This window comes from Macrobrachium rosenbergii, chromosome 22, assembly GCF_040412425.1.
Source record: "Macrobrachium rosenbergii isolate ZJJX-2024 chromosome 22, ASM4041242v1, whole genome shotgun sequence".
NCBI classification, from domain to species: Eukaryota; Metazoa; Arthropoda; class Malacostraca; order Decapoda; family Palaemonidae; genus Macrobrachium; species Macrobrachium rosenbergii.
In genome coordinates this window covers 34,412,436-34,438,676 of record NC_089762.1, presented here as the reverse complement: position 1 = coordinate 34,438,676, position 26,241 = coordinate 34,412,436, and the positions used below count along the sequence as shown (strand labels likewise).

At 44.5% G+C, this 26,241-nt stretch overlaps 1 long non-coding RNA gene across 1 annotated transcript; it reads left to right on the top strand.

Moving 5' to 3' along the window:
- The first annotated feature begins 15,013 nt into the window (after positions 1–15,013).
- LOC136850741 (uncharacterized) lies at positions 15,014–24,978 on the top strand. Its single transcript, XR_010856721.1, has 2 exons — positions 15,014–15,425; positions 17,705–24,978. It is a non-coding gene; the product is annotated as an uncharacterized lncRNA (long non-coding RNA).
- Positions 24,979–26,241: the final 1,263 nt, after the last annotated feature.

The window sequence follows — 26,241 nt, the reverse complement described above, 5'->3', positions numbered from 1 at the left end:
CGGTCTTCTCTTCTGTGTTTCCATCTTCCAGGGCCAGTGAAGGACGATGGCCCCCGAACCACCGTCCATCCCTGGCTTCTGCCTCAGGTCCGTCTTCTCTTCTGTGTTTCCATCTTCCAGGGCCAGTGAAGAGACGATGGTCCCAACCACCGCCCATCCGCTGGCTTCTGCCTCTGTCGGTCTTCTCTTCTGTGTTTCCATCTTCCAGGGCCAGTGAACGGACGATGGGCCCCAACCACCGTCCATCCGCTGGCTTCTGCCTCCGTCCGGCTTCTCTCTTCTGTGTTTTCCATCTTCCAGGGCCAGTGAACGGACGATGGCCCCAACCACCGTCCATCCGCTGGCTTTGCCAGGTCCGGCTTCTCTTCTGTGTTTCCATCTTCCAGGGCCAGTGAACGGACGATGGTCCCCCAACCACCGTCCATCCGTCTGGCTTCTGGTGGCCCCAACCAGGTCCGGCTTCTCTTCTGTGTTTTTCCATCTTCCAGGGCCAGTGAACGGACGATGGCCCCCTGAACCAACCATCCGCTGGCTTTTGCCATCCGGCTTTCTTCTGTGTTTCCATCTTCCAGGGCAGTGAAGGACGATGGCCCCCAACCACCGCCCATCCGCTCTTCTGCCTCAGGTCCGGTCTTCTTCTTGTGTGTTTCCATCTTCCAGGGCCAGTGAACGAGACGATTTGCCCATCCGCTGGCTTCTGCCTCTGCTTCAGGGCTTCTCTTCTGTGTTTCCATCTTCCAGGGCCAGTGAAGGACGATGCTCCCCCCAACCACCGCCCATCCGCTGGCTTCTGCCTCAGGTCCGGCTTCTCTTCTGTGTTTCAGTTTCCATCTTCCAGGGCCAGTGAACGGACGATGGCCCCAAACCACCGCCCATCCGCTGGCTTCTGCCTCAGGTCCGGCAGGTCTTCTCTTCTGTGTTTCCATCTTCCAGGGCCAGTGAAGGACGATGGCCCCCCAACCACCGTCCATCCGCTGGCTTCTGCCTCAGGTCCGGCTTTCTCTTCTGTGTTTTTCCATCTTCCAGGGCCAGTGAACGGACGATGGCCCCCAACCACCGTCCATCCGCTGGCTTCTGCCTCAGCTCCGGTCTTCTCTTCTGTGTTTCCATCCATCCAGGGCCAGTGAACGGACGATGGCCCCCAACCACCGTCCATCCGCTGGCTTCTGCCTACAGGTCCGGCTTCTCTTCTGTGTTTTTCCATCTTCCAGGGCCAGTGAACGGACGATGGCCCTCAACCACCGTCCATCCGCTGGCTTCTGCCTCTGGTCCGGTCTTCTCTTCTGTGTTCCAGCTTCCATCTTCCAGGGCCAGTGAAGAGACGATGGCCCCCAACCACCGTCCATCCGCTGGCTTCTGCCTCAGGTCCGGTCTTCTCTTCTGTGTTTCCAGTTTCCATCTTCCAGGGCCAGTGAACGGACGATGGCCTCAACCACCGTCCATCCGCTGGCTTCTGCCTCAGGTCCGGCTTTCTCTTCTGTGTTTCCAGTTTCCATCTTCCAGGGCCAGTGAACGGACGATGGCCCCAACCACCGTCCATCCGCTGGCTTCTGCCAGGTCCGGCTTCTCTTCTGTGTTTCCATCATCTTCCAGGGCCAGTGAACGGACGATGGCCCCCAACCACCGTCCATCCGCTGGCTTCTGCCTCAGGTCCGGCTTCTCTTCTGTGTTTCCATCATCTTCCAGGGCCAGTGAACGGACGATGGCTCCCCAACCACCGTCCATCCGCTGGCTTCTGCCTCAGGTCCGGCTTCTCTTCTGTGTTTCCATCCATCTTCCAGGGCCAGTGAAGGACGATGGCCCATCAACCACCGTCCATCCGCTGGCTTCTGCTTCAGGTCCGGCTTCTCTTCTGTTTGTTTCCATCTTCCAGGGCCAGTGAACGGACGATGGCCTCAACCACCGTCCATCCGCTGGCTTCTGCTACAGGTCCGGCTTTCTCTTCTGTGTTTCCAGCTTCCATCTTTCTTTGTTTCCATCTTCCAGGGCCAGTGAACGACGACGATGGCCCTCAACCACCGTCCATCCGCTGGCTTCTGCTACAGGTCCGGCTTCTCTTCTGTGTTTCCATCTTCCAGGGCCAGTGAACGGACGATGGCTCCCCAACCACCGTCCATCCGCTGGCTTCTGCCTACAGGTCCGGCTTTCTCTTCTGTGTTTCCAGTTTCCATCTTCCAGGGCCAGTGAAGAGACGATGGCCCAGTGAACCGAACCACCGTCCATCCGCTGGCTTCTGCTACAGGTCCGGCTTCTCTTCTGTGTTTCCAGTTTCATCTTCCAGGGCCAGTGAAGAGACGATGGCCCCAACCACCGTCCATCCGCTGGCTTCTGCTACAGGTCCGGCTTCTCTTCTGTGTTTCCAGTTTCCATCTTCCAGGGCCAGTGAACGAGACGATGGCCCCCAACCACCGTCCATCCGCTGGCTTCTGCTCAGGTCCGGCTTTCTCTTCTGTTTCAGTTTCCATCTTCCAGGGCCAGTGAAGAGACGATGGCTCCTCAACCACCGTCCATCCGCTGGCTTCTGCTACAGGTCCGGCTTTCTCTTCTGTGTCAGTTTCCATCTTCCAGGGCCAGTTCCATCTTCAACCACCGTCCATCCGCTGGCTTCTGCTACAGGTCCGGCTTTCTTCTGTGTTTCCATCTTCCAGGGCCAGTGAAGGACGATGGCCTCCAACCACCGTCCATCCGCTGGCTTCTGCCTCAGGTCCGGCTTCTCTTCTGTGTTTCCATCATCTTCCAGGGCCAGTGAACGGACGATGGCCCCCAACCACCGTCCATCCGCTGGCTTCTGCTCAGCTCCAGGTCCTTCTCTTCTGTGTTTCCAGTTTCCATCTTCCAGGGCCAGTGAACGGACGATGGCCCCCAACCACCGTCCATCCGCTGGCTTCTTCTGCTACAGGTCCGGCTTTCTCTTCTGTGTTTCCAGTTTCCATCTTCCAGGGCCAGTGAACGGACGATGGCCCCCCAACCACCGTCCATCCGCTGGCTTCTGCCAGGTCCGGCTTCTCTTCTGTGTTTCCAGTTTCCATCTTCCAGGGCCAGTGAACGGACGATGGTCCCCCCCAACCACCGTCCATCCGCTGGCTTCTGCCTCAGGTCCGGCTTCTCTTCTGTGTTTCCAACTTCCATCTTCCAGGACCAGTGAACGGACGATGGCCCCCCAACCACCGTCCATCCGCTGGCTTCTGCTACAGGTCCGGCTTTTTCTTCTGTGTTTCCAGTTTCATCTTCCAGGGCCAGTGAAGGACGATGGCCCCCAACCACCGTCCATCCGCTGGCTTCTGCCTCTACAGGTCCGCTTCTTCTCTTCTGTTTGTTTCCATCTTCCAGGGCCAGTGAACGGACGATGGCCCCAACCACCGTCCATCCGCTGGCTTCTGCTCAGGTCCGGCTTCTCTTCTGTGTTTCCATCTTCCAGGGCCAGTGAACGGACGATGGCCCCCAACCACCGTCCATCCGCTGGCTTCTGCTCAGGTCCGGCTTCTCTTCTGTGTTTCAGTTTCCATCTTCCAGGGCCAGTGAACGGACGATGGCCCCCAACCACCGTCCATCCGCTGGCTTCTGCCAGGTCCGGCTTCTCTTCTGTGTTTCCATCTTCCAGGGCCAGTGAAGAGACGATGGCCCTCAACCACCGTCCATCCGCTGGCTTCTGCCTCAGGTCCGGCTTTCTCTTCTGTGTTTCCAGTTTCCATCTTCCAGGGCCAGTGAAGGACGATGGCCCCAACCACGTCCATCCGCTGCTTCTGCTACAGGTCTGCTTTGTCTTCTGTGTTTCCAGTTTCCATCTTCCAGGGCCAGTGAACGGACGATGGCCCCAACCACCGTCCATCCGCTGGCTTCTGCCTCAGGTCCGGTCTTCTCTTCTTTCCAGTTTCCATCTTCCAGGGCCAGTGAAGGACGATGGCCCCCAACCACCGTCCATCCGCTGGCTTCTGCCTCAGGTCCGGCTTCTCTTCTGTGTTTCCAGTTTCCATCTTCCAGGGCCAGTGAAGAGACGATGGGCCCCAACCACCGTCCATCCGCTGGCTTCTGCCTACAGGTCCGGTCTTCTCTTCTGTGTTTTTCCATCTTCCAGGGCCAGTGAACGGACGATGGCCCCCAACCACCGTCCATCCGCTGGCTTCTGCCTCTGGTCCGGTTTTCTTCTGTGTTTCCATCTTCCAGGGCCAGTGAACGGACGATGGCCCCCAACCACCGTCCATCCGCTGGCTTCTGCTCAGGTCCGGCTTCTCTTCTGTGTTTTTCCATCTTCCAGGGCCAGTGAACGGACGATGGCCCCCCCAACCACCGTCCATCCGCTGGCTTCTGCTACAGGTCCGGCTTCTCTTCTGTGTTTCCAGTTTCCATCTTCCAGGGCCAGTGAACGGACGATGGCCCCCCAACCACCGTCCATCCGCTGGCTTCTGCTACAGGTCCGGCTTTCTCTTCTGTGTTTCCAGTTTCCATCTTCCAGGGCCAGTGAACGGACGATGGCCCCCCAACCACCGTCCATCCGCTGGCTTCTGCTCAGGTCCGGCTTCTCTTCTGTGTTTTTCCATCTTCCAGGGCCAGTGAAGACCACCGTCCATGGCCCCCAACCACCAGTTTCCATCCAGGGCCAGTGGCTTCTGTCCATCCGCTGCCAGGTCCTTTTTCTTCTGTGTTTCCAGTTTCCATCTTCCAGGGCCAGTGAACGGACGATGGCCCTCAACCACCGTCCATCCGCTGGCTTCTGCTACAGGTCCGGCTTCTCTTCTGTTTCCAGTTTCCATCTTCCAGGGCCAGTGAACGGACGATGGCCCCTTCAACCACCGTCCATCCGCTGGCTTCTGCTGGCTCAGGTCCGCTTCTCTTCTGTGTTTTTCCATCTTCCAGGGCCAGTGAACGGACGATGGCCCCCCCAACCACCGTCCATCCGCTGGCTTCTGCTACAGGTCGGCTTTCTCTTCTGTGTTTCCAGTTTCCATCTTCCAGGGCCAGTGAACGGACGATGGCCCCCAACCACCATCCATCCGCTGGCTTCTGCCTACAGGTCCGGCTTTCTCTTCTGTGTTTCCATCTTCCAGGGCCAGTGAACGGACGATGGCCCTCAACCACCGTCCATCCGCTGGCTTCTGCTACAGGTCCGGCTTTCTCTTCTGTGTTTCCAGCTTCCATCTTCCAGGGCCAGTGAACGGACGATGGCCCCCCAACCACCGTCCATCCGCTGGCTTCTGCTACAGGTCCGGCTTCTCTTCTGTGTTTCCAGCTTCCATCTTCCAGGGCCAGTGAACGGACGATGGCCCATCTTCCAGGGCCAACCATCCATCCGCTGGCCTGCTCCATCCTGTGTTTCCAGCTTCCATCTTCCAGGGCCAGTGAACGGACGATGGCTCCCCAACCACCGTCCATCCGCTGGCTTCTTCAGGTCCGGCTTTTCTTCTGTGTTTCCAGTTTCCATCTTCCAGGGCCAGTGAACGGACGATGGCCCCCAACCACCGTCCATCCGCTGGCTTCTGCTACAGGTCCGGCTCTTCTCTTCTGTGTTTCCAGCTTCCATCTTCCAGGGCCAGTGAACGGACGATGGCCCCAACCACCGTCCATCCGCTGGCTTCTGCAGGTCCGGCTTTCTCTTCTGTGTTTCCAGTTTCCATCTTCCAGGGCCAGTGAACGGACGATGGCCCCCAACCACCGTCCATCCGCTGGCTTCTGCTCAGGTCCGGCTTTCTTTTGTGTTTCCATCTTCCAGGGCCAGTGAACGGACGATGGCCCCCAACCACCGTCCATCCGCTGGCTTCTGCTACAGGTCCGGGCTTCTCTTCTGTGTTTCCAGCTTCCATCTTCCAGGGCCAGTGAACGGACGATGGCCCCCAACCACCGTCCATCCGCTGGCTTCTGCTACAGGTCCGGCTTCTCTTCTGTGTTTCCAGTTTCCATCTTCCAGGGCCAGTGACCACCGTCCATCCGATGCTACAGGTCCGGCTTTCTCTTCTGTGTTTCAGCTTCCATCTTCCAACCACGATGGTCCATCCGCTGGCTTCTGCTACAGGTCCGGCTTTCTCTTCTGTGTTTTTCCATCTTCCAGGGCCAGTGAACGGACGATGGCCCCCAACCACCGTCCATCCGCTGGCTTCTGCCTCAGGTCCGGCTTCTCTTCTGTGTTTCCAGCTTCCATCTTCCAGGCCAGTTCCGATGGGCCACCGCCCATCCGATGGCTTCCGCTGGCTTCTGACAGGTCGGCTTTCTCTTCTGTGTTTCCAGTTTCCATCTTCCAGGGCCAGTGAACGGACGATGGCCTCAACCACCGTCCATCCGCTGGCTTCTGCTACAGGTCCGGCTTCTCTTCTGTGTTTTTCCATCTTCCAGGGCCAGTGAACGGACGATGGCCCCCAACCACCGTCCATCCGCTGGCTTCTGCTACAGGTCCGGCTTCTCTTCTGTGTTTCCAGCTTCCATCTTCCAGGGCCAGTGAACGGACGATGGCCCCCAACCACCGTCCATCCGCTGGCTTCTGCTACAGGTCCGGCTTTCTTCTGTGTTTTTCCATCTTCCAGGGCCAGTGAACGGACGATGGCCCCCCAACCACCGTCCATCCGCTGGCTTCTGCTACAGGTCCGGCTTTCTCTTCTGTGTTTCCAGCTTCCATCTTCCAGGGCCAGTGAACGGACGATGGCCCCCCAACCACCGTCCATCCGCTGGCTTCTGCTACAGGTCCGGCTTTCTCTTCTGTGTTTCCAGCTTCCATCTTCCAGGGCCAGTGAACGGACGATGGCCCCCAACCACCGTCCATCCGCTGGCTTCTGCTACAGGTCCGGCTTTCTCTTCTGTGTTTCCATCTTCCATCTTCCAGGGCCAGTGAACGGACGATGGCCCCCAACCACCGTCCATCCGCTGGCTTGCTGCCATCCTGGTCCGGCTTTCTCTTCTGTGTTTCCAGCTTCCATCTTCCAGGGCCAGTGAACGGACGATGGCCCCCCAACCACCGTCCATCCGCTGGCTTCTGCTACAGGTCCGGCTTTCTCTTCTGTGTTTCCAGCTTCCATCTTCCAGGGCCAGTGAACGGACGATGGCCCCCCAACCACCGTCCATCCGCTGGCTTCTGCTACAGGTCCGGCTTTCTCTTCTGTGTTTCCAGCTTCCATCTTCCAGGGCCAGTGAACGGACGATGGCCCCCAACCACCGTCCATCCGCTGGCTTCTGCTCAGGTCCGGCTTCTCTTCTGTGTTCCAGCTTCCATCTTCCAGGGCCAGTGAACAGACGATGGCTCAACCACCGTCCATCCGCTGGCTTCTGCTACAGGTCCGGCTTCTCTTCTGTGTTTCCAGCTTCCATCTTCCAGGGCCAGTGAACGGACGATGGCCCCCAACCACCGTTGGTCCATCCGCTGGCTTCTGCTCCATCAGGTCCGGCTTCTCTTCTGTGTTTCCAGTTTCCATCTTCCAGGGCCAGTGAACGGACGATGGCCCCCCCAACCACCGTCCATCCGCTGGCTTCTGCTACAGGTCCGGCTTCTCTTCTGTGTTTCCAGCTTCCATCTTCCAGGGCCAGTGAACGGACGATGGCCCTCAACCACCGTCCATCCGCTGGCTTCACAGGTCCGGCTTTCTCTTCTGTGTTTCCAGCTTCCATCTTCCAGGGCCAGTGAACGGACGATGGCCCCCCAACCACCGTCCATCCGCTGGCTTCTGCTACAGGTCCGGCTTTCTCTTCTGTGTTTCCAGCTTCCATCTTCCAGGGCCAGTGAACGGACGATGGCCCCCCAACCACCGTCCATCCGCTGGCTTCTGCTACAGGTCCGGCTTTCTCTTCTGTGTTTCCAGCTTCCATCTTCCAGGGCCAGTGAACGGACGATGGCCCCCCAACCACCGTCCATCCGCTGGCTTCTGCTACAGGTCCGGCTTTCTCTTCTGTGTTTCCAGCTTCCATCTTCCAGGGCCAGTGAACGGACGATGGCCCCCCAACCACCGTCCATCCGTTGGCTTCTGCTACAGGTCCGGCTTTCTCTTCTGTGTTTCCAGCTTCCATCTTCCAGGGCCAGTGAACGGACGATGGCCCCCCAACCACCGTCCATCCGCTGGCTTCTGCTACAGGTCCGGCTTTCTCTTCTGTGTTTCCAGCTTCCATCTTCCAGGGCCAGTGAACAGACGATTTAACCACCGTCCATCCGCTGGCTTCTGCAGGTCCGGCTTTCTCTTCTGTGTTTCCAGCTTCCATCTTCCAGGGCCAGTGAACAGACGATGGTCAACCACCGTCCATCCGCTGGCTTCTGCCACAGGTCCGGCCTTCTCTATTATGTTTCCAGCTTCCATCTTCCAGGGCAGTGAACGGACGATGGCCCCCAAGAACCGTCCAGATAAACAGGAGATGAAAATAGAGAGAGAGAGAGAGAGAGAGAGAGAGTGAGCTTCCAGAGAGGAATGGAGCCAGAGAAAATGAGGTAAGAAATGGTGTGTTTCAAACACACAAAAATGCATCCATCCACCCACCCACCCACCTACCTACCTTCTGTCTATCCCTTCCCACCCACCCACCTACCTACCTATTCCCTACCTACTATCCCCACTTCTGTGTTTCCACACCCACCATCATACATGCATTCACAGTCAAAAGTGACGCTCACACATCACCCACTCCATATACATATACACAAAACAGGTCCACATACCTGCAAGCCTGAAGTCCACTCTTCTTCATTCCAGTTGAGCTTCTCATTGTCTCTCTCTCTGTCCCCTACTCTTTCTTTTTCGGCGTCCTAGGTCCATCTTTCAGTGTTTTCCATTCCATAGCCTTACGAATTTTCTTCTTCTTTCCTTGTCTTTCCTCCTTTTCTTCATCTCGTTTGATGTTTGTCTTTCTTCCGATCTTTCATCCTGTCTTTGAGCCTTCTCCCTTTCGGCCCACCTTTCAGCCTGCGTCTCTTCAACTATCTTGTTCATCTCCTCCTCGATCATCTCCTCTATGACCTCAAGTAAGTCAACTGCTTCTTCCTCAGCTGCTGGCTTTCTTCCTCCTCCCTGAGTATCTCCTCTAATTCAGCGAGTAACTCCTCTAATTCTTCAAGTCTTCACCGATCTCTTCCTGTGTTTATCTCCTCCGAGTGTGAGAGTTGTTGCCATTCCTCGAGAAGTGCTTCCGCTGTTCTTCCACACAGGGTCGTGTTCTTCTTCACGTTTCAACTTTCTTGTTCTTCCACTTCTTCCAAAACTGCATTTTATGCGCCTTCCATCCGCGCTCGTGTCCAGTCTCCTCAGGCGTTTCGTTCAGCATTGGCAACTCTCCGGCGTTCACTGTCTGGGAATTGCAAATCATCCGTAGCCTTCTCGGTCTTCAGTTTCGCTTCTCGCTCCAGCAATCCTTCCAGAGATCCAGTCAGGGGAGTCCAAGTCGGTCGCGAGTTCTGCCCCATGATCGTTGAGGATGCCCAGGGTTTTCCTCCTCGGCGTGGCCTCTTTCCATTTCCTAGTTTCCTGGTCGTTCACCTGCCTCCAGTTGTTCCATTTCCTCTCTCAGCTTCGCTTTTTCTCTCTTCAGCCTCTTCGTATCCATTTTCCTCGCCATTGCCCGATTCTTTCGAAACTTCTTCATCGTCTGCTTTTTGTTTTCGAGTCATCTTCCAGGGCCCGAAGTCTGTCTTCCTCGAGGCTCGTCTCCATCTTTTGCGCAGTGACCGTCAGAGCTGTGATTTGCTCCTTCAGATCTTCCAGACTGCTTTCCAAAAGGTGATCGTATTCCGTCCATCGTCTGGCTTTCTCTTCCGAGGTATTCAATCTTCGTGTCCTTCTCCACATTTCCATTCTCGAGACGATTCCGTTCTTCTAAGAGAAGGCGAATTTTCCTTCCATTTCACTTTGGTTTTTTATTTTCTTCATCAGAGCAGCAACTTCCTTCTGCAGATTTCTGATCGTCCTCCTTGCATGATGCGAGTTTTCGCTCACACGCCGTTCGTTGTCCTTCTGCATCCTTCTGTGATTCACTATTTTCAACCTCGTCCATCTTTCTGTCTTTTCTTCATGACGTTTCTCATCTCGTGGACGAAATTCCTCTTGAAATCCTGTAGCAGTGAGGGCCTGGGGAACTCGGTCGCATATGGGTCGTCGATCGTTTTTACCAAAATTTCCAAGAATTCAAAATCGAGTCCAGATCACTTCGGCTCACGAGCTTTCTCTTGGCCGTTTGTGCCTTCAGAATTTTCGGACGATGGATTCCCTCAACCACCGTCCATCTTCTGGTCAGATATAATCGTTGTTTCCAGTAATATCTTCCAGGTCGAACAATGTTCCTAAGAACAGGACCAATTTATAAACAATATCCATGCAGCGATTGCCTCCTCCAATCTTGCATCCAAACCACTGGGTAGTCCTAAAAGTGCAAGAGCCATATTTAAAACTTGTAAGAGCTTTGACTGCATGCTGACTGTTGCCAAGTAAGACGGGCGAGGCTAAGGTCAGTTTTAGATTCCGACACCAAGCTTCGACTGGTTTCGTCGGGGATTCGTGAATCTTCTTCCTTCCTTCCTCGAAGTCGGAGAAACGATGAAGAACCACCGTCTTCACTGGTCTCTCTGCCTCCGAGGAAGGACGGAAGAAGATCACGGAATCTCCGACGGAACGAGTGAAGCGTGGTGCTGGATTCTAAACAAACCTCATCGGAGCCGGACGCGCCGATTTTTTTATGTACGTGAATGCACTCTATGAAAACGATATATTATATTTTCGTTAAGGTCATTTTATTATTATCGTGAATAAAGATTTTTCTTATGCATTTCAAAAAGTTATGTTTTATTTTTTTACAGTGGTTCCTCTCTCTTTGCAGTAATATCTTTTTTAATTTTTCTAAAATTGAAATATTATTGAAAATATTATCATAAACTTTTATTTTTGTACGGAAAATAACAATGTAATTTAAACACTAGTAAAATTAGGAAAAAGACCTTTAAAACAGTTTTTGTTAAACAAAATGGCAGTTTCAACAGCATTTATTTTATATAGTAAACGCTCAATTCGTCTTATCAATTATTTTTTCTTCCGCTGGAATGGTTTACATTGTCCGATGGCTTTCATATCCAGTGGTTTAGTGATGTCCAGGAGGTGAAGTTCTCAGAACTACCCTCCATCCGCTGGCTTCACTAAACCACTGGCTTTCTCTTGAATCATCGGACAATTGCCAGTGAACGACCATTCCACCAGTCCATCCTCTGCTTCTGCTACAGGTCTGGCTTTCTCTTCTGTGTTTCCAGTCCAGGGCCAGTGAACTGGCCCTCAACCACCGTCCTACACATCACTAAACCACTGGATATGAATATCGGACAATTGTTTGCGACCATTCCAGCTAGTGATGTGTGGGAGGTAGTTCTCATAGAACTACCTCCACTGGCACGCCGCTAAACCACTGGATATGAATATCGGACAATTGCCTTGAATGACCATTCTAGTCCTAGTGATGTGCTAGGAGGTAGTTCTGTGTTTTTCTTCAGAACTGCCTCCATCCACATCACTAAACCACTGGATATGAATATCGGACAATTGCTCAACCACCATTCCATCTAGTGATGTGTACAGGTAGTTCTCAGTGAACGGACGAGAACTACCTCATCCGCACATCACTAAACCACTGGATATGAATATCGGACAATTGCTGGCGACCATTCCAGCTAGTGATGTTGGCTTAGTTCTCAGGTAGAACTACCTCCACATCACTTCCATCTTCTAAACCACTGGATATGAATATCGGACAATTGCTTGCGACCATTCCAGCTAGTGATGTGGACGGAAGAAGTTCTCATAGAACTACCTCCGACACATCACTAAACCACTGGATATGAATATCGGACAATTGCTTGACGACCATTCCAGCTAGTGATGTGGAGGTAGTTCTCATAGAAAACTATATTATATTTTCGTTAAAACCACTGGATATGAATATCGGACAATTGATTTCGACCATTCCAGCTAGTGATGTTTAGGAGGTTTTTACAGTGGAACTCTCTCTCTTTACACATCACTTTTTAAAACCACTGGATATGAATATCGGACAATTTATCATACCAAGCTAGTGATTTTTGTACGGAAAATAACAATGTAAGTTCTCAGTAGAACTAGGAAAAACACATCACTAAACCACTGGATATGAATATCGGACAATTGCTTGCGACCATTCCAGCTAGTGATGTTAGGAGGTAGTTCTCATAGAACTACCTCTTATCACGTCGCTAAACCACTGGATATGAATATCGGACAATTGCTTGCGACCATTCCAGTTTAGTGATGTGTAGGAAGTAGTTCTCATAGAACTACCTCCTACACATCACTAAACCACTGGATATGAATATCGGACAATTGCTTTGCGACCATTCCAGCTAGTGATAGGAGGTAGTTCTCATAGAACTACCTCCTACACATCACTAAACCACTGGATATGAATATCGGACAATTGCTTGCGACCATTCCAGCGCAAGAAAAGCAACTGCCGCTGGCAATTCACTGATTACAGTCCGTTAGTCCGAAGGCCCGATAGTCCGAAGGTCCGATAGTCGTAGGTCTAAGCCGGCATTCCGAGGCAAGCGCCCCCCACCCCCGCCTGATTAATCCCCCCGCCTCCATGGCTAATACGGCAAAATTGTAACCAGTAAACACCCCTCGGGTACGTTATGTTGGTATTTTTATGGGTGTTTACTGGTTACAATTTTGCCGTATTAGCTATGGAGGGGTGGGGGGCTGATTACAGTCCGTCGGACTATGGGGCCTTCTGACTTTCGGACTATCGGGCCTGCTGACTTTCGGACTATCGGACCTTCGGACTATCGGGCCTTCGGACTATAGGGCGGTCACCAGTTCACTGGCCCTGGAAGACGGAAGCTGGAAACACAAAAGAGAAGCCCGGAAGTTATTCTTAAGTGGGAGAAGGAATGCATATTCTAATGTATATTTGTGTCTGCCTGTAGCATAAGATTTTTAAGCAAATGTTGCTGCAAAGCGCGGAACACCTTACGAAAAAAAAAAAAAAATCTGTGTGTGGGGCTCTTTGTATTACTTACACTAATGCAACAGATATCAACTGTGAAGGCTTATCAGTCCTAAGATACTGTTTTCCATGTTGTCACAATTTTTTATATGTAGACGATTATCACAACTAACATTTCAATTTTCCTTGTGTAAAATAAAAACTTTTGTACAAAAAAAATTAAAATTTTACTCGTACTTGACTACAGAAACGTAGGTTCAAGGGCCTAGTCTGCTTTAACGGATCATAGACCTACTGTATATAATATACCACTATGCTATGCAGGATGCTGCGTATGCAACATAGTTACTTTTTTACCTTTGTAAACTCGGGTAACAAATCATATTGGTTGGCTCGGACAAGTGTGCTTTTTATTTCTAGAAGGGGGGAGACCATATATATTAATTACACGTCGGTCTTGCTCGTCCACTCTCGGATAATTAAACCAGTCACCAGGATAAAGTTTCAATTCATTAAGACGATAAGAATCAAGTTTGAACCCGTCATCGAGCGCCATATATCAACAACTATAATGCTGTTGCCAAAACGTAGTTAACCACAGGTATATTACTAGATTTTTAAATTAAATCTTTCAGGAATAAAAACTTGTCATGTACGTACCTGTTTTCACTGATTCTAAAAACGAACAATTCTTTAATCTTATATATATATATATATATATATATATATATATATATATGTATATATATATATATATATATTAATATATAATATCAAACGTTATGCATCAACTTCCAGATCAAAACGTTTGCCTACCTTGGTGGTTTAAATTGCCTTGGAAAGAATGGTTAATTCCGGGTTTCAGAACATAAAATACCCAACGTTAATTCGAAAACTTGTTCTGTTTGTAGAGTGAAATTACGTTATATTTTAGTGATTTTCTCTTTTATTATGAACTCTTTCGCAATGTCTGCAATATATGTGCTTCATGAAAGTCTGTCGTAGTTGTTATTGGTGGAAACAGCGCTTTAAAATACATGAAAAGACGAAATATGTTGGTGAGTGGGTCAGAGTAACCAGCGTCCCTTGTACACTCGAATCGTTCTACTGTAGTTCACTCTCACTCACTCCCTCTAGTGGCCCTCGGGCCTCTTCGTGGCCCATGGCCATGGTCGCTTGCACTAGACCTCCCCTAGTTCCCCTGTAGAGTGCTGCATCTCCAATTATTGTCAGGACCTTACACTCCCAATTCTCTTATATATCTGAACACATTATCTTTCCATCTCATCCTTGGTCTCCCCACCTGTCTTCTTAAATGGGACCTGTTATTCTACGCAAAATGTGTCGCCATCTTTAATATTTATCAAAAATTATTGTCGTTATTAATGCTAGTTCTGTCCAATATCCATATAAAAACTTTATTCTTTCCTTGGTAGTGACCCCCAAGGGTTTTTGAGGGTCGTTATCAAGGACTAATATTTCTTGGGGGTCATCTTAATGATATTTACAGTCCAGTGCATATTATTACTAATTGTGTGAATTTGTGATTTACTTTATTATATACAAAATAAAGTTATTTCTATATACAAAATGTCAAAGCTCAAACAACAATTGTTTATTTATTTATTTGAAAATGCCCGACTTACAATAGTTGCTGGTTAATGTTTTCCTTTAGATTTAATTCAGCAATATTTGCGATAATAATGAATGGCCTTTGGAATAAAAGGGTATGAGTTTATATGCATTTCATTTCTTATATCACCTTAATAAAATTCATCGTATAATCGGTATAATGGAAAACGTTGTCAGTTAGTATTTATTGTTTTTTATTTTATAGTTAACTTAAAACTGCCAATAGATGGCCATATTGGCGTTGTAAAAAAATTTCTAAGAAAATGGGTTAGGAACCAAAGGCTGCATGGGTCCTTAGCAAATCTAAAATCAAATAGGGATATGTTATTAAACAGTTTGGCTACCTAGTATCTACATGCTTTAAATATGAATTTTTATATATGTCACGATTTTCGTATGTTTTTGTTTTCTTTTTAATGGTCATCTACTCCCAGATAGACAACAGAAGTCGTCGTTGATGTCTAAGTTTTCAATAAGATCTAACTATTTGATGAATGTTTATGCAATATTTGTTTTTCATTCAATTCAAGTTCACTTAATTTTTTTCCTTGTTTTATCAGTATTGCCATATCGGCAATCCACATGAGAACGGTTGTTAATAATTGTCAGTGAAAGTCTCGTTTTGTGAACCATAAATCTAATCGAAGCTGTAATTTATAAATGACAACGCATACCATCTGTGGCATTTAGAGAAAAATTCTTATGCCATGTGTCCGTTAAATACTATCTTTCAAATGTATTATGAGGACGGGAATAAAATGATCAGGGTAATATTAGAACTTGTCACGTGACTAAAAATGAAATGACTGACGTGTAACGTCACCTTCTGTTCCGTGCTATATAGTGTATTTTGTAGTTTCTTCATTATTCTGAATGTAAGTATCACCCAAGTACTTTAGAGGTTTGTTAATATATAGATTAAGGCGTTATATACACGTAACCAGTAAAGAAAAAACGTAAACAGGAAATTGTAGTGTAAACTGTCGGCCTTTAACCGGTCACATTTGCTTACAAGGATGCCATTATCCATCAGCCTATCCTCTCCCTTAGGCTAGGATCATGTCAGGTTGCCCCTCATAGGGAAATTTCAAGGCGTTCAAGTACCCTACAATAATTAGGTATATTATCCTAAAGTAACTGCCTATTTAAGATGTAGTTTAGCCTAGGATTCGTAGGTATAAAGTCAATTCAATTCTTGGGTTAGGCTAGTGCTCAACTGAGGCCAGGCACGTGAACTACCATACAAGGCCTGTGTTAATTTCTGTGAAGCAGCTGTGCAAATTTAGTTGTGGAGTGCACAACATTTTTTACTTATTTAATCGATGAACCCTAGTGGTAAGAGCAGTTGGTACATTCCTGCGCAGTTTTGATACATAATTGTTCGTGTGGTGGAAGCAGTCGTGAAATTGACTTGCATTAGGTAAAGAAATGGAATGCTAATATCTACTTTAGGACCTCTAAGAGTTTGAAGATGAGGTAAAAGAATAAAGGGAGTTAATATTTATATATATATATTCAGTTTGGCCAAGTTAACAGGACTGTAGAACCCTCAGGAGGCGGGTGGAGTGACAGAAAACCTGGTTGTGCTATTCCTTGTGAAGAGGAAAGGTATGTTAAGTTGTGTACAAGGATGGGTATGAATGCTTGATGCTACTGTAATAGTAGTCTATTATCAGGGTAAAACTGCTGACTATTATTGTGCCCCTCTAGTTTGGTAATAACCAAGTTACATGCAAAATGTGGAAATTGGGTGTAACTTGAAAAACTGGCTTCAGTTTTCAGTCATGGCTCCATAGGTGCAGATTGAAAACTGGCTTCAGTTTTCAGTCATGGCTCCATAGGTGCAGATTTGTAATGCTACTTCCCTGGATTATTTTGGCTGTTTTAAAATTTCTCATGAAGTTTTTTAGTTTGTGTATTAGATGTTTCAAAAGTTCATTAAAATAAAAATGTGTGGTGAAAGTTAGAGCAAGGGGGAGGGGAGGAAAAATCAATTGAAAATGAGAGACGACGAAATTGCAGTACACAAGACATTGAAGGAAGTTTTTTTATGGGTTGCTTTTACCGAGATGTGTACAATGTTATAAATTCAATACATATTTTTCTTGTGCTCAAGTTCTGCTTAATTTTTATGACAAAGCATTGCATATTTGCATGATTATGGGTTAAAGGGGCAATTCAGTCTCGCCCATTAGTACTACTGCTGGATTTTGAAGGTTTTGTTTTGTAAATTGTCTGGCTAGCAGCTGCATTTATTTCTCTCCTTTCTAATTCTGCTTTCTGTGGTTTCTTCCCTGTTTGGTAGTTCTTTTGGTTTTATCTGAACTTAACTCTGTGGTGGTCCTGAGTTAAAGTCCCACTCAGGGCTTGATAGATTTCACTGGCAGCGCAACCTCACCATCTCTGAGTAGGGGAGGTGGAACTGTAGGTCTATGTGCTGATCCATCAGCAGGCACTACATGGTTTCATCTTGTCCTAGTTTTGATGGAGACGGGCCTTTAGTTCTGATCTTGTGCATGTGTTTAGTCCTAGGACATTGTGTGACAGCTCAATGACCAGTTTTTTTTTTTTATTATTATTATTATTATTATTATTATTCTGCCAGTCATGATCAACCTTCAAGCTTATAGCTGGCCATGCTGAGCACCTCAGCTTAATGGACTTTTTGAGAATCTGACCACCCAACACGTAATGAAATCTGATGAATAACAAAGACCCGAGACCTAGTAGTACAGGTAACACATTACCCATAAACGAGTAGCATTTGTGTGAAACACTCGTTCTTTCTTCCCTCAGTTGTTATGTAGCATTATTTCACTATAAGTTTTGAGGTGGGTCATGTAAGATATTAAACTTAGTAATGAATGTAACTGTACAGATAGGAATGATATGAAAAAACTAATGTATCCACTGCATATGAGAGTTATGTATTTGCTTATTTTTACACTGAGTAAGTAGCTGTCAGCTATCATTTTGTACTGCATTTCATTTTGGATGAACATTTCATCCAAATCTCCATGTGTGTGTGTGTGTGTTGTTTTGGGGGTCATTTGAAAGTTATATTACAAAACATGCCAAAAGCTACTTGAGCTTATGCTACTCTGTATCATGAGTTAAATCTTGTACCTGATACTAAATTATGATTGTATTCCAGGTTCCTGAGTTCGTGTTGGAATTTCCCAAGATGCATCAAGAAAATTAAATAACAAGAAATATCATCTGCAGTTTGAAGAATGGATTCTTGATTTTTTCAGGGCCTTTTTTTTTTTTTTTTTTTTAAATGTTCTCTCCCCTACTTGTGATTTTATTAAGGCTTACATTAATGGAAGTTACAAACCTTTAATTTATACTTGAGCCTGAGCCTGGGTGCCTGAGATGAGGAAACTAATGAAGTGATATTTAGCTGTATGTGTCTGTGTGTTGAAACTAGAGAAATGATAGTTACAGTTGTGTGTGTGTGAGAGAGAGAGAGAGAGAGAGAGAGAGAGAGAGAGAGAGAGAGAGAGAGAGAGAGAGAGAGAGAGAGAGAGAGAGAGAGAGAGAGAGAGAGAGAGAGTCCCTCCACTAGTGGAAGTCCTTTGTGTCCCATGGTAGTTGCTTGCTCCCTTTTTCTCTGTCCATTGCACATTGACTTGTTTAGAGAGCTTTTCTGATTGTATTCTTCCACACCTCACTTGTCTGTCAAGAGGGGATATTCAAGTTGGTACTTTCTCTGTTGTTGTGAGCATATGTTCATCGATGTCAAAACCTCATTCTTGTATTTTTGAAGTATCTGCTTTTTTGTACAAATGTTTCTTAGCTTGTGAGAGTCTAGGGAAATAGAGCTGAGGATGTTTTTATACATGTCTGTTTTGAATGTCTGTGTTTGCTTAAAGGTTAATGGAGTGTGAGCCGGAGAGGTGCTGAAACTTTCCTTGTCTTAAGATCTATTGTGGTAGTGTGACTGGGAACTATTTGCATGTAGTAAGGATTTTATGATGATACATGTTTTGCTGTAAAAACATGATTTTTTTTATATAAAGAATGGGAATTGTTGATCCATGTACATTTGCTGTTAAATTGTGGAATTTTCTTCCTAGCAGTGTCATTGATATTTTCTTTCCACGAATATCTTTACTTCTTATCAATTCATTCTAATCTGTGAAAGTTACTTCACAGGATAATAATCTTTGGCGTATTGTGTGAAGATTGTTTACTTGCAGTCTGTCTCCTAATTATCCCTACACAATAATTTGGAATAAGATGTTTGTAATGTCCATGACTCATTGGTGAGTATAAAAAGGATTTTAAATTTCCTAGGTTTTTTTTGGGGGGGGGAGGGGGCTCCTTTCATTCCCGTATATAATTCCATCTTTCCTCTTTGTTTTCATGTTATCATGCTTACTATGTCAGCATTTCTTAACTATCAATGGAAGACTTTCCTCTTAGCTGCTCTGACTGTTTCATATCTTGGGTCCTTAGGAAGATTTGAGGAAGAAGGCAAGATGGGTGGCCTGCCTTAGATTGTGGAGGCCCCACCCATTGATGAAATAGCCATTAGGTTTGCCTGCTTTTATCTGAGTGTTCAGGAACAAGTGAAAATAGTTTTGTTTCCAGGAAACAATGAGGGTTAATTTTCAGAGTAGATTTTGTAAGGCTGTCAGTTGTAAATGTGTTCATTTTTGTTATATTGTAGCAGCAGAACTTGTATATATAATTACTTGACTGTCTTAACAAATTCATTATTGGTTTTCTTGAATGTTTAACGGAGCAATAGTGTTCTTTGTTATAGCTCTTAGCCTACAAGCTAACCTGGTGTTGTTGGGCAGAATGGAGAGTAACCAAACATAATAGTTATGGATACAAGTTTAAAGAAAAAAAAAGGTAATATAAAAAATTAGTAATGAATGGGCAAAACGGTAGTTTGGTAATGTCTGTATAGCTGGAACATTATAAATGAATGATATCCTAAGTACAAGTAGCTATATAGTTAATCACAGTTTAGTTGATACATTCATGAAATTTTAAAGTCATTTTGAAGAATTAAGATTGATGATTCTTACCTTGATAAGAGAAAATTGTAAATTTTGTTTGTTTTTCATAAGAACCTTGAATGTGTTTTGGCATGTTTACATTTGAAGGAAGTGTTAGACATACCCATGGGATGGGAATTGCCTTAGCAGAGTGAGTGATTTTAGATATGCTATAACGTACAGTGCTTAGATGTAGAGGGCTAGAATTTAAAAAAATTTATATTAACTGTGAGTCTAGAATTGAGAACTTTTTAATGCACTGTTATGCTTCCTATATATTATATTGTCTCATCACTATTATTATGTGATGGTATTTTTTTTCTATTTTACATAAGGGTATTCTGTTCTGTGGAAGCTTGCTTTTGAAATTAACAGCCTTTAAGGTTTGTTCTTAGTGGTTATTTTGTCCTTCTGAATTACATTTATAATAATTCTATGTATTCTGGTCAACCCTTCAAGGCCTGGTTTTCCAGTCACTTTGATCAATTTGATTGTTAGGTGCTCCATGCATCTTCAGGTGCCCAGTTTGTTGATCCCTTAGTCATATCACTGTCCTTCAGTTCGTGTTCTTGCTCTTCATTTAGAAGACCTCAAATGATGCTACGATCAATTTAATATGTAGTATATTTCTTTGCTTTTTACCTTTAGCATTTTGTCTTTTCTCATATAGTTTTCTGATCCAGACACATTGAGTATTCCATTCTTGCTCATCATTTTATTTTCTTACCTATTTTTACCAGTTTTTTTTTCTTCTTCTGTAGCTTAGCTTCCAAGAAAATGTGCTAGGCAAAGCAGGTAGTTTGTATCATACCCTATGGGTCGCCTGGCTGATAGCAGTAGCGGTTGCTTATCTCGTAATTTTGTCAAAAGAGCTTGTATGATGATTGGAGACTGACTGCGATAATAAACCCTAAATTGTTTTAGGAGTTATTTTTGTTTGTTAACATTTAAAAAAGTTTCATTGTGGTATTAATAGCCTAAAAGGTATGCCCCACTTCGGAATGGAACCAAGGCTCCCCTTGTCTGTCGCTTCCTTCAAGACTACGTTTTACGCCAAGTTTATATGATGTTTGACATGTGAGTGAAGTTTCTGTGAGTACTGTATTCAGTCATCTCAATATTTTCCATTTTGGTTTTGTTTGAGACTGAGTTGTTTTGTTAGTGAGCAGTTATGTGTGTTAACTACTGTTTTTGTGAGTTTATTTGATGTGCTTTAATGCTGAACTTTTCTCCCCGAGCTGATTCTCAGATAACAGGTGGTATTGTTATTTTTATAATTGGACTCTCTCTCTCTCTCTCTCTCTCTCTCTCTCTCTCTCTCTCTCTCTCTCTCTCTCTCTCTCTCTCTCTCTCTCTCTCTCTCTCTCTCTCTCTCTCTCTCGTGTTGGGTCTGTTCCTCCTCATTATGATGTGCAATGGGTTGTGTCAACACACTTCTGTCATTTGCACTTTCTGCCTGAATTCCCATTTTGTCCAGTCTTCATCAGAGTCCTTCCTCTTGCCATTTCCACATTTCCTCATTTTTATGAAAACTGCTCTGCTTCCCTTTTATCACAGACCAGTCTGTGATCTCTTCAGCCTACTATAAAATTATTTACGTACAATTTGTGGTATGGAATTTCTTTTTGAACTTTTCCCACAGCATTTGAATGGCCACTTTCCCAACTGGACATTTTTTTTTTCTTTCAATTCACAAAAAGCTTGGTTTTTGTTGGTATTGATTTGAATCCTGTCTTCATTTTTTTTCTTTCAATTCACAAAAAGCTTGGTTTGTTGGTATTGATTTGAATCCTGTCTTCATTCCACTCTTCCATCTTTTGAACTTTAGTATAGTAAGAGTTCTTATGACAGCTCCAAGGTGTCTTCCAATTTGTGTTTCTTTGTGGCATGTGTCATAACTGAAATTACAAATCAAGAACTAAATGCTGATCTTGGATGGACTGCAAGCATCTATCTCAAATTCTGATATCTTGTATCTATTACTGTCCTTCCTTATGTCATTTTATTGTGTCATTACATGTATCGTGAGTTTTTATGGTACACTGCATTTCTTAATACTCATGTTATAAATCCTTTTTTGCATGGTACTTCTTGTAGATGCCACTGTGTGATGATTGTCCATTGTTGATATCTCGTCCATGGAACCAGACCAACAGTCATGAACTATAATTTTTTTTACAGCCTTCCTTCCATAGTTAGGGACCTTTTCATAGTTTAAAAAATGTTTAAAATTGGAGCTGGGATTTACTCTACTACAATGCAGAGAAAAATGCTGAGGGCCCCACTCAAAATAGGTTTAGATACAAGAATGGAGTTTGCATATGCATCACGCCTAGCACTTCTTCAGGGTGGTTTTGTTTTGTTTTGATTTTACTCATATGTATAGGTATTTGAGAGGTTAGGCATAAGGTAGTGTGTTAATAACCAAAGTACACTGTACAATTGTGAGATGTATGTAGTATTATACTGTATTTTTTTATCTGCTGATATACAGCAGGTACTATGTAATTGTTACGTGAAGGCATGCGGGAAGAAGAAAGACAATGGAAACCTCTAAAGATTTTCATATTTGCTCCTTCTGATAAGTCTGAAAAGGCAGGATGAATGTGCCTGTCCTTATTTGCTTGTGGCATGTCCTTTCCCCATGATCACAGGATAATAAAAGAAGTTTATTGAGGTTCATTTGGAAGATATGAAAAAGTATGTTGAGTGCAGTCTCAGTTTATCATAAGGTATTTCAGTTGTTTTTTAAGTAAATTCTGTGTGTTTTGTTTACCTATATTTCTCTGTAGTGCACTTCAATGTGGTGCACTGTAGGCATTACTAAAGGGTGTTGCAGCATCCCTTTGGCCATGGCTGCAACCACTTTTCACCCTTTCACTTTGCCTCCATTCCTACTTTATTTCTGCAGTCTTGCTGGCCAGCCTCTCTTAACTGTTACTTCTTTGTGCATCTGTGGGGTTTTGTGCCAATTGGACATTTGGATCCTAGTGCTTGATCTATATTTTGTGGATCTCTTTAGTGTGCTGCCCACCCATTCGAATCCCCCCCAAATCACTGCTTTAAAGCACTTAATGGTTGAAAGTGCCCCAGTGCTTGGCAGGACTGCCTAAATTTCATAAAACAAATCTCACTTTCCATCAAGTTTCTTGCTCTCTTTTAACCTTGTCTACTGCTAACATTTACCTGTCACTGCTTGTGGGTATCTGAAACCCGCATTTAGTACCCATGTTTAGTTTCCTTTGTTGTTCAGAAGGTAGCTTACTCATATATGTGTGTGGGAATCGAGATTTGAATGTCGAGTTTGTGAGGGATTTGTGCAAAGATTGACACATTTCAATATTCTTGCTGTATGCCACAGGAAGAGGTGTCTTGTATGATTGCATCCTGATGGCTGATTTTGGCTTATGACCTAATCTGTACATATAAAAGGAATTACGTTACACCATTTGAGATGCATAGTTCTACAATTGAATAACGAGCTGAAAAGTTTCTTAAGTCATATGGAGAGGTATTTCTTGCTGTCAATTAGCATTTCATGATTTATTCTTAACTTTGTATGTGAATTTACAGTAAAAGCCTTTGTGAAACAAGTACAGATCTACTACTTTTTACTTTTTTCTGCTGGTCTAAGCAGAGATGCCAAATGTAATTTTTTTTTTTTTATGCATTCTTGACACTTTTTAGTGTTTTCTGTATTTCATGTGTTCCAAGATGTTTGTCTTGTGTTTATTTTCTTGTATTGATTAGTTGCAAGCATTTTATTCTGGGTGTTTCCTGTATTTAGTAAAACATTTGGCTTTTTTTTTTTACCTGATTGCCAGTCTTGAGAGGGAAGGCTTTTCTGTAATATTCTTTGAAACATTCTCATGATAAGGTGCTGATTATGGCAACATTAGGTACAGCTCTGCTCCATCTTTTACTTGACCATCAGACATACAGTTCTGTCCAGTGCTGATTTCAGTTTGCCCCACCATTAGGCTTTGTAGGCTAAATTTCATTATTTGTTCATTCTAGGCAGGTAACTCACCTTCATGGCCATTTTGTTCCTGTGGCTGTTGCAATACCGGTTGTCTCGTCGTCATTACAGCTGCTGGCTTACAGGGTGCCTTTTTAATGCTGACTTTAATGGAATGAATCCTAATAAGATATGTTTGGTGTATAGACATTGATTTCTCAGTTCAGTGTCTTAGGATATTGAGTACATGAATAGCTGACCTAACTGGTGTTATTAAGCTGATCTCTGCTGAAACCAGTTTTGTTAAAGCTACCTCAGTTCTTCCTAACTAAATTTAAACCTAGTCCATCACCTGGTGAAACTTCACCTTTGAACATTAACTATTCTTAAACTAAATCATTACACCTAAAGCTCCTGTTCAAGGGATACACTTTTTCCATTCGTGATGACTTCCCATGGGGAAAGTGCCATCAGTGGGCTCATGCAGTCTACCGTAATCATTACTAAAGGGTGTTGGCAGCGTCCCTTCAGTCCCTAGCAGCATCCAGACCCACCCACCTTTCTTTGGTGATGCTGTTCAGCCTATTATTTTTTGGTGCAACTGTGGTTTTCTGTTATTGAACTAATCATGTATTTATTTTTTTTTAGGTCCCTGCCTTGCTATCCAACCATTTCAACTCCCTCTCTTCATTTTTTTAGCTAACTGCTGTAAGGGAGAAGTTTTGTGTTGCATGTGCTATCAGCAGGAAGAGGAGTCTCATGTGGTTTGTGGGTCTGCAACTCTTGAGGTCATTTGAAAATTGGGGAAGCAATTTCCAGTTAAGATAGGTTTGTGGTTTTTCGCATCCAAAAAGCAGTCATACAATTGTTTTTACTCTCTCACCTGCTCTCTGAGTTTAAAGTTAAATATGAAATAAAAGTAAAAGAAAATTTTTTAAACCTATACAAGGTTCAAAAACAGACCCAAGTTATCAGATGTATAGCCTACAAAGCCATAGGCGACTCAAAAATACATTAAATATGACCAACATATACTTAAAAGTAGAAAAATTGCTAAAAGAAATTCCATATATGTCAAGATGTTTAAACAAATTTTATGAAGTCGACCTTTTTCCGGTAGGAGTCATCCAAAAGCAAACCCCCTTTTAAAATAATTCTGTATAGTATGTGAATCCTTTAGACAGACTGAATTCCAGTTCCAACCAAGACAAGCTCATTACCAATAAATGTAACATTAAAAGTGTAGATGTTAGGAAGGTACAGAAAAGATATTACAGATTTTGAAAAATTTACCTGTTACGCATGTTATATGGCCAAAGGAACTACTAAGTCACCAAAGGTCATATATACTAAGGTTTACTGATAGAGTTCCATGGAATTTTATGTAATAAAGTCACAGGACTTATCAAATTAAGTTGTATGCTACAGTTTAGCAAGGAAATAAAAATTATAAATGAATGCTGTATTATTTAAATCCAAAACTTACAATTTCATGATTAGGCACAGTTACTTCTCAAAATATAGAGCCTAATACAATAGATAACTCTACCATTGCAATACCCAGAGGAGGAATGTGTGTTCAGCAGTAGGTATTATAAACAGTCACCAGCTTTGACACCGACACAAAGAACTGTTGTCCAAACTGACAGCTTGATTGCCAAGATGGGAACTCCTCATAAACTTGCCTTGAGCTTACCTAATGTATTGTTTTCTGTCTGCTGCATTGTGTCTGATCCCTTCAGATGTCAAAGAAAACTTACTATGAACAGAGTCCATGAGGGAAGGAGTTAAGGCTAAGGTTATCATTGGGACAAGCCTGTGATGGTGACATTCTTATGAAAGTGATTTCTTGCTCTAGTAAATGCTTTGTATAAAGAGCAGCCTTATAAAATATGGCATATACATTCTGTAGTTTATAAGAATTGCATTTTTCACAAGAGGTATGATGGCCATAAAAATCGGTCCAGTTCCTCTACTTATGTATGTGAAAACCTGTAAGGTGTGAACGTACATTTCTAACGTGTACCATTTTCTTCGAGTTTTAAAACCAGGGAATCTCTTCAACATCTGTAAGAGAAAATGTCTTGAACATTCACCCCTCAGAGAAAACTGAGGTACATAGTAAAAATTAACACTATGATAAATATCACTTGTTACTCATGTTGAAATTCCCTGTGTAGCTGACTGAATGCTTAACAAAGGTTTGATAGTCATCCTTGTTTTTGGACGTATTTAAAAGAGATACTAACTTATTTTCCAGTATGATGTAGACTATATTAAGACTATTCTAGGGCTGAACACAGCCTATCCCTTGACATTTTCACCCATTTTGCAGTCATATTTGATACCAAGGTGTCAGAACTGGTGACAATATTTAAGTAAAACCATGTATAATATTGTTGCAGCCTTCAATTTTGCTGCTAGCAATAGGTGCTGGAAGTGCAATATGACCAAGTTAAATTGCAAGAAAATGCTGTCCGGCCTTCTTGATATAAATATCCTTGGAGTGACTTAAAATTCTTGGCTTCTTCATATTTACTTTCATTCAGTTGAACTAAGTTGAATAATTAGTTTTCACTTTATAATTTCATCAAGTTTATCAGATTAGTTTTTTAAAATTCAGTTTCAATTATTTACAGATTTTAATTTGATGAAACATGTTGCAGTTACATATTGCATATTAACTTTCATTTTTAAATTAACTTTGCATCTTCAGTAGCA